Here is a 6,593-nt window from a genome sequence, read left to right on the forward strand (position 1 = left end):
CTTTACCAGATCTGATTTATTTGCAGCATTTGACTTTAGTTGACTTAGCTAATAGTTAACTTGTTCATATGCTATTTGAGAAAGAAAATCCGATTTATTCATCTTTGAGTGTCCTACAACATTAGATCAGTTTTTTGCAGGTAACAGGCTATTTAGTGACTATTTATTAAATTCAATTTAATAAAATTGAATAGTAAGTCATGGAAACATTGCTTTTAGTGCAATTCTACCTGTTGCCTTAAGCCTAAAATGAGCATAATAAGCAAAATTTCTGGTCTCTGATAATGTAAGAGGGACCAAAGAATCTAATTGGATTAGGGTTTTTTTTTTTTCTTCTTTTAGATGTTTTTATCTATTAGTCATTCCTTACATCTTTCTTCCTACTTCTTTTGGATCAGTGGTCCTCAAAATTGGCTGCACATTAGAATTAATTGTAGAAAATTTTAAAGATTTTAATGCCCAGGTCACATCCAGATCAATTAAATGAGAATTTGGGGGATGCTACTCAGTCATCAGTAATATTTAAAACTCTTTAAGTGATTCCAACATTCAGATGATGTGGGGAGCACTGCTTTAGATGAAGGTAAAGAGTAACTTGACAATCATTCTTCCTATATCTTTCTTCCTTATATTTTGAAGCAAATACCAACCTTCTCATAGCTTGAGAGGGTTAAAATAGAATTTGTTTTGACATGACATTGAACATAAAACACTAACTTTCCAAAAGTTAAAATGCAGTTTAGGCCACTGGTGGCAGTTTTCCCAAAATAGAAAAAACTTGGTACTATGACTTTAAACAGAAACGTTAAAAGAAAATTCCAGCAGGTTGTGTTGCAAATTAATAAAATTTTTATCAGCATGTGGAAGCTATGATACAGATTCCTTTTCCTTCCATTCCCTTTACTTACTCATTCTGTTCACACATATTCTTGAAGTGAGAGATATTAACTTGTAATGATTCTTTATAAGTTGTCTTTCAGTTATTATTCTGGGCTTTGATTACAGCATTTAAATGTTTACTTGGGTTTAATGATTTAATACAAACTAGTTTTTTCAAACAGGATAAAGAAAGTTGCTAGAAATGATAACAATATCTACTCTTGGTCAAATGAGTTCCTTCACTTCACTGGTCAAGTTGAAAATAAGAAATCAATATGTATTATAGACAAATTATTCATCCCATGGGTCTTCATATTCTGTTTTTATATTTCATCTAAATCAGCACATTTACAAGATTCCTCTTCACTGGAAACCTTGGCCTTAGTCAAAATGTTTCAAATAATTTTTAAAAAGAAGCTAAAATGCTTCCAACTCATGACAAAGCACTTTTTTAAAAATGACAAGCTAATTTGTAGCACATTTTGAGGCTACCTCTCTCCGCCCAAGTTATCTTGGGTATTATTTTTGTATTTCCTTAATGAAAATCGATTATAGACTTAAAAAAAGAATAATTTTGCTTTGCTATGGTCTGGTTGAAGAAGTAAGTACTGTATAACCTAGTATATAATTACTCAAAAATATAATTTAAAAGTATAGTAATTTTTTTTAACTTCAGGAGAAATATATACTTAAGGACAATCTTCTAATAGGGGAATTGCTTACAATCTCTAAGAGGACATTATCTTTTCAGAACATTGTGCTAAATGCAATTGTATAATATACCTAGATATTTATTCATTTGTTTATTTCACAAGTGTTTATTAAACATCTACATTATTCAAATAATGGAGAAACTAGTTTGAGTATGGACTCTGCCCTAAGTTACAAACAGTACAGGGTACTGTGTCCTGGTGAGGGTTCTTTCATAAGATTGTCTATATACAATCATTTTTGTTCTTTTGTTTTTATGTATGTAAAAATGCTTAAAAATTGGAGTGTATGTTTCCTATATCATGTGTTTTAGTGTATAAAAAGTTATCAGATTGTTTTGAATATGACAAATATTGCCTTTTAAAAACTGTTTTCTCATGGCTCTGAAGATAGAAATTTCATATTTTCACTGTCTGGAGTTTCACCAATGGTAACAATATTGTTTCAATACAACAACAGTATACACACACACGCGCACGCGTGCGCGCACACACACACACACACACACACACACATATATATAGCACGTCAGTGGGTATAGGGTAAAAATTTAAGAGAATATTTCTTTTTAAGGTGGTCTGAGACCATAAACGTTTTAAGGCAACGATTCAGAAGAAACTTCAAGGCAGCTAATACAGATGTACTTTGTTGGGATAACAAAGACTCAACCTTGATGAAGGTGCTTTACAGGAAAAGTTATGCTCGTTATCATAGAGAAGAGATGAGGGTCCAGAAATGAGAGGCAGTGCACATTTGCTGATAATAGTTTCTCTTGATTCTATATGGCTCAGGGAAGCTTATCTGCCAAGGTAGAATCCCACTAGGATGTTACCTGAAAGAGTTAAGTCATTTGGTCTCTGGTCTGCTCCCCACAAAAACAATGAGACCTGTCATTTTCCTATGATCGAAGGCTTCCCTGCAGGCTTTCGTGACATCTTGTATATCATAACAATGTTGGCCCACTATGTCCAGATGCAAAATCAACAAGAGGTCTTCATATGAGCCAAGTCCATGCACAGGCCATTGGTTGCCGGAAACTCTGTGTGTCAAGGTGTCAAACTTTTCTGCTTTAGAATCTGGTAGGACATCATTCTGTGAATGACATGAAAATATATAATGACCACAAGCAGCTCTGAACTTCTCATCAGCTCTTAACCATTTAACAAGGTGATGAACTAGAGGAACAAAAACTATAATAGCAAACACACAATGAATAGTACACGCCAGGCACTGCTCTAAGTCCTTTTTACATCTTAACAAATTTCGTCTTAGATGCAATCCTGTGAGCTCAGTACTATTATTATATCTATTTTAGAGGTGAGGAGACTGAGGCAAAGAAAGGTCTCACTTATACAAGACTTGCTCGTTACCCAGCTAGTAAGTGGGGAAACAGGGACTCAGCCTTAAGCTGTCTGACTCCAGAGTGTGTGTGTTCAATTAACCACCATGCAATCTGCCTGCCATACAAAATACAGCTAATGTCAATCTGTTTCGATCTGAAAATAAACTGTTTACACTTGTGGTTTCTGGGAATTGGGAATAAGAATAAGAGTCAAATAAAAGTAGTTAGAAGGATGTAAGGAAGTAAGAGAAAAAGAGAGAAATGAATTAATAAGTATATCATCATGCGCTGGGGAAAATAATTTAAAATGTAGAATAATTTTACTTAATCCTAGAATCCTAGCAAGAAGATGACATAACTTTTTAAAAAAGAATGTCATTCATGCAAGACTTTAAGAAGATATAGAGTACCACAAAAATCAATCACAGGGCATTATATCCCCCAAAATTTAGGAATTATTTACTTTGGGGTAATATGTATTTATTTTCTCAATATTTTTTTTTGAAGTAAGTACATCTCAAAGTGGATGAGGACTTAAATTTGGGGCAAAGAATGAGATTCTGACTATAATGGACATTTACTTGGGATTTGATTTCCTAGTATGCTTGTTAGAGAGCTTTCTAGCTTTCTACTACTAAATGAACTTTACAATACAGTGGAAGGAAGTCAGACCCTGAAATTATCTTTGCTTTATCTGGTGACCTTTTGTTGTGGCCAGATAAAAGCATTTAACATCCTCATGATTCAGATTCTCCCTATGTGAAATGGGTCAAAGGATCATTTTGTACTTTCTCATGTAAAGTTCCAAAATGTTTGTATTTTGAGACTTTTAAGAGAAAAGGGATAGAAAATCTTTGAGAGTAATACAATTGCTGATTTTAGAATAGCTTACAGTTTTAAGCTTTGAGTTTCTATTTGATTATGCTATATTTTGACATTATTCAGCTTATGACATAATAGAAACTGACACTACGAAATACGATGTTTTCCAGCCCTTCTTCATGAATTAACCTTTGGGAGTGGTCATTCCTGGTGATCTCTCTGGAGTCTTTCTCTGCTTCTCCAGGATGTTCGTACCCTGTTTGTGCAGCAGAGCCTTTTTGCAGAAACACAAGTCATTTCCTTCAAAGGGTACCATCTATTTCTAATCTCTTGCTTATCCTTGATGTGCTTCTGAGGACTTTAAGAAACCCGTAATGTAACTTTCCATCTATCCTCCTATTCTCAAGAGTAAAACACCTGGTAACACTACTGCTACATATTATATTCCAAACCTGAGTAAAAGAAAAAGAGTCTTCTGCAAATCCTGTCAGCCAGCCAGGACACGTATCCCTGAGCGATGGGACAGGGAATCAAGATCAGATTATTCTAGATGGAAACTATTGGTGGAAGGAACTCTGAGAAGTAGGGGTGTGGGAAGAGAGAGATTTATTCAGAACATTTAGACTTGGATCATTAGAAATAGCAAAAGGCCAATCTTCTAGTAATTTTATCTATTCTTTTTCTTAAATCTTTCTGTTTACCCCCCACTCCAGTATATTTTTACTGAACCTAGGCCATATCTAAATCCATCATACTATAAAGTCCAATGCAAGTTTATTTATGTTTTAATGTGCTTTGATGAGTTTAATTCTTTTTCTGAACCTTTCTGTTACAGTTATCTTTATCTTATACTACCTTGCTATTTACATATAGTTATTTAAACAATTCATGAGTCATTAAGTTTACTCTTTTCAATAAACCTTCCCTGCCTTCTTTCTCATCCTTTCCTTGTTCTTCCTTCCTTCTCTCCTTTCCCACCTTCCTCTCCTCCTCCCCACTCCTTTTCTTCCTTTTCCTTCTTCTTCCTTTTCCTTCTTTCTTTTCTGAGCCAAATGCCCTTTTGAACAAGTAGATCTACTAAATATCTTTATCTGTATAAATGCTTTTCTGAAGCTTTTGTATCATATGCATTACAAATTATAACTTCAAAAAAAAAACACAAACCAATAGTGTTTCTAGGAAGTTTATAAATTTTTAATACTCTTTTACAGAATATATAAACTGTGGAAATCATTATAATTTCACCGCCTTATCTAAATAACATTTTGAAAAGGACATCTTTGATTATTTTTAGATTTGCGTTCTCTTTAAAGATGCTGCTTGATTGGAGTTTGAAAAGACACAAATCAGGGCTGAGACAGTATAGTTTAGTCCCCAACTCCCAGGCCATAGACCCAGTACCTGTCCGTGTCCTGTTAGGAAACGGGCTGCACAGCAGGAGGTGAGCAGCAGGCACAAGCAAAGCTTCATCTGTATTTGCAGCCGCTCCCCAGTGCTAGCCTCACCACCTCAGCTCCCCCTCAGATCATCAAGCACTAGATTCTCATAGGAGCACCGGTCCCAGATGCCAAAAAGATTGGGGACTGCTGGCTAGTGATTGAAAGCAGGGTTTTGAAATAAAAAATTTCAAGGTGTGGATCATTGCTTCATTAAGGACAGCCTGTGTGACCTTTGGTGGATGAAATTCTCTATTCTCCTTGTTCCTCATGTGTAAAGTGAGAGTAACAATAGTCCTTGCTTGATAAGATTATTATGATGTGTGTAAATTTTTTTTTTTTTGCAGAGTGCCTAGCATGTAGCAATGTGTCAATAAATTATAGTTTTATTTTTTATTTTTTTTTTTTTTGATATTTAAACACTACAGTGCTCGCTTTGGCAGGACAGATACTAAAATTGGAACGATACAGAGAAGGTTAGCATGGCCCCTGCTCAAGGATGCCACATAAATGCTACAGATGAATATAGAAAAGAGTCATGAAGGCAAACTCTACAGGGACTTTAGAAGTCATTAAGCCTTATAAGAATAGATACTTAAAGAAACAGACCTGGCAGTAAAATCCATAATGGTTTTATAAGAAATATTACAAGAAAAGCAAATTAAAAACATAAAAGATTGAAAAAATATGATAGTGTAAGAGTGTGCATACATACATATTCGTGAGAAAGAGAGGAAATGGTATAAGAAGGGAGAGAAAGAAATAAAGAAATGACATAGTGACTGACAATACTGTATGGACCATTTTTGTTTTGTTTTGTTTTTTTGATTCACATGTATAGTCCAGATAACCTTATACACTGATGAAATTTTTTCATGTGATTTCCCTTTTCAAATTTTATACCACATTCATACTACCTATTAGATTATATCTAAAACTGTCTTAGCCTTACAGGCTTCTCCCTGATATTCTCATCACAACTAACTCACCATGTCATAGAAACTTTTGTATCATACACATTACAAATTATACTTTAGTCTTCTGTCACCTTTGCCATTCTGTTAATCTATTGTACTGGACAGAAATATGTCTTTGCACAAGGTAGTATTTTTACATAGAATTTCTTCCTTCCACCTAATAGTCATATCCAGGTCATCTTATGTCTTCTCTGTGATATCTTGGTGTTTTTTTTTATTGTTGTTGTTTTTAATCATTATTGTGTACTTACTTGTTAGAATTCATTGTTTATGTTTTTTTTATTATTATTATTTTATGCTTATCTGCTTCTTGCAATTGCATTTTAAGCTTTTTCAGGTAAAGGATTTTATTTTCTCCTTCAGTTATATCTTCCACAGTAATTAAGGGAAGTGATTCAATGAATAGTTGATTGACCAACATTTCCA

The 6,593-nt window shown here is 34.1% G+C and overlaps 1 non-coding gene across 1 annotated transcript; it reads left to right on the forward strand.

The window, feature by feature from the left end:
* The first annotated feature begins 5,617 nt into the window (after positions 1-5,617).
* LOC120601404 (U6 spliceosomal RNA) lies at positions 5,618-5,724 on the forward strand. The gene has a single exon (XR_005652432.1). It is a non-coding gene; the product is annotated as a U6 spliceosomal RNA (small nuclear RNA).
* Positions 5,725-6,593: the final 869 nt, after the last annotated feature.

Source organism: Pteropus medius, unplaced genomic scaffold, assembly GCF_902729225.1.
Source record: "Pteropus medius unplaced genomic scaffold, Ma_sr-lr_union100, whole genome shotgun sequence".
Classification (NCBI taxonomy): domain Eukaryota; kingdom Metazoa; phylum Chordata; class Mammalia; order Chiroptera; family Pteropodidae; genus Pteropus; species Pteropus medius.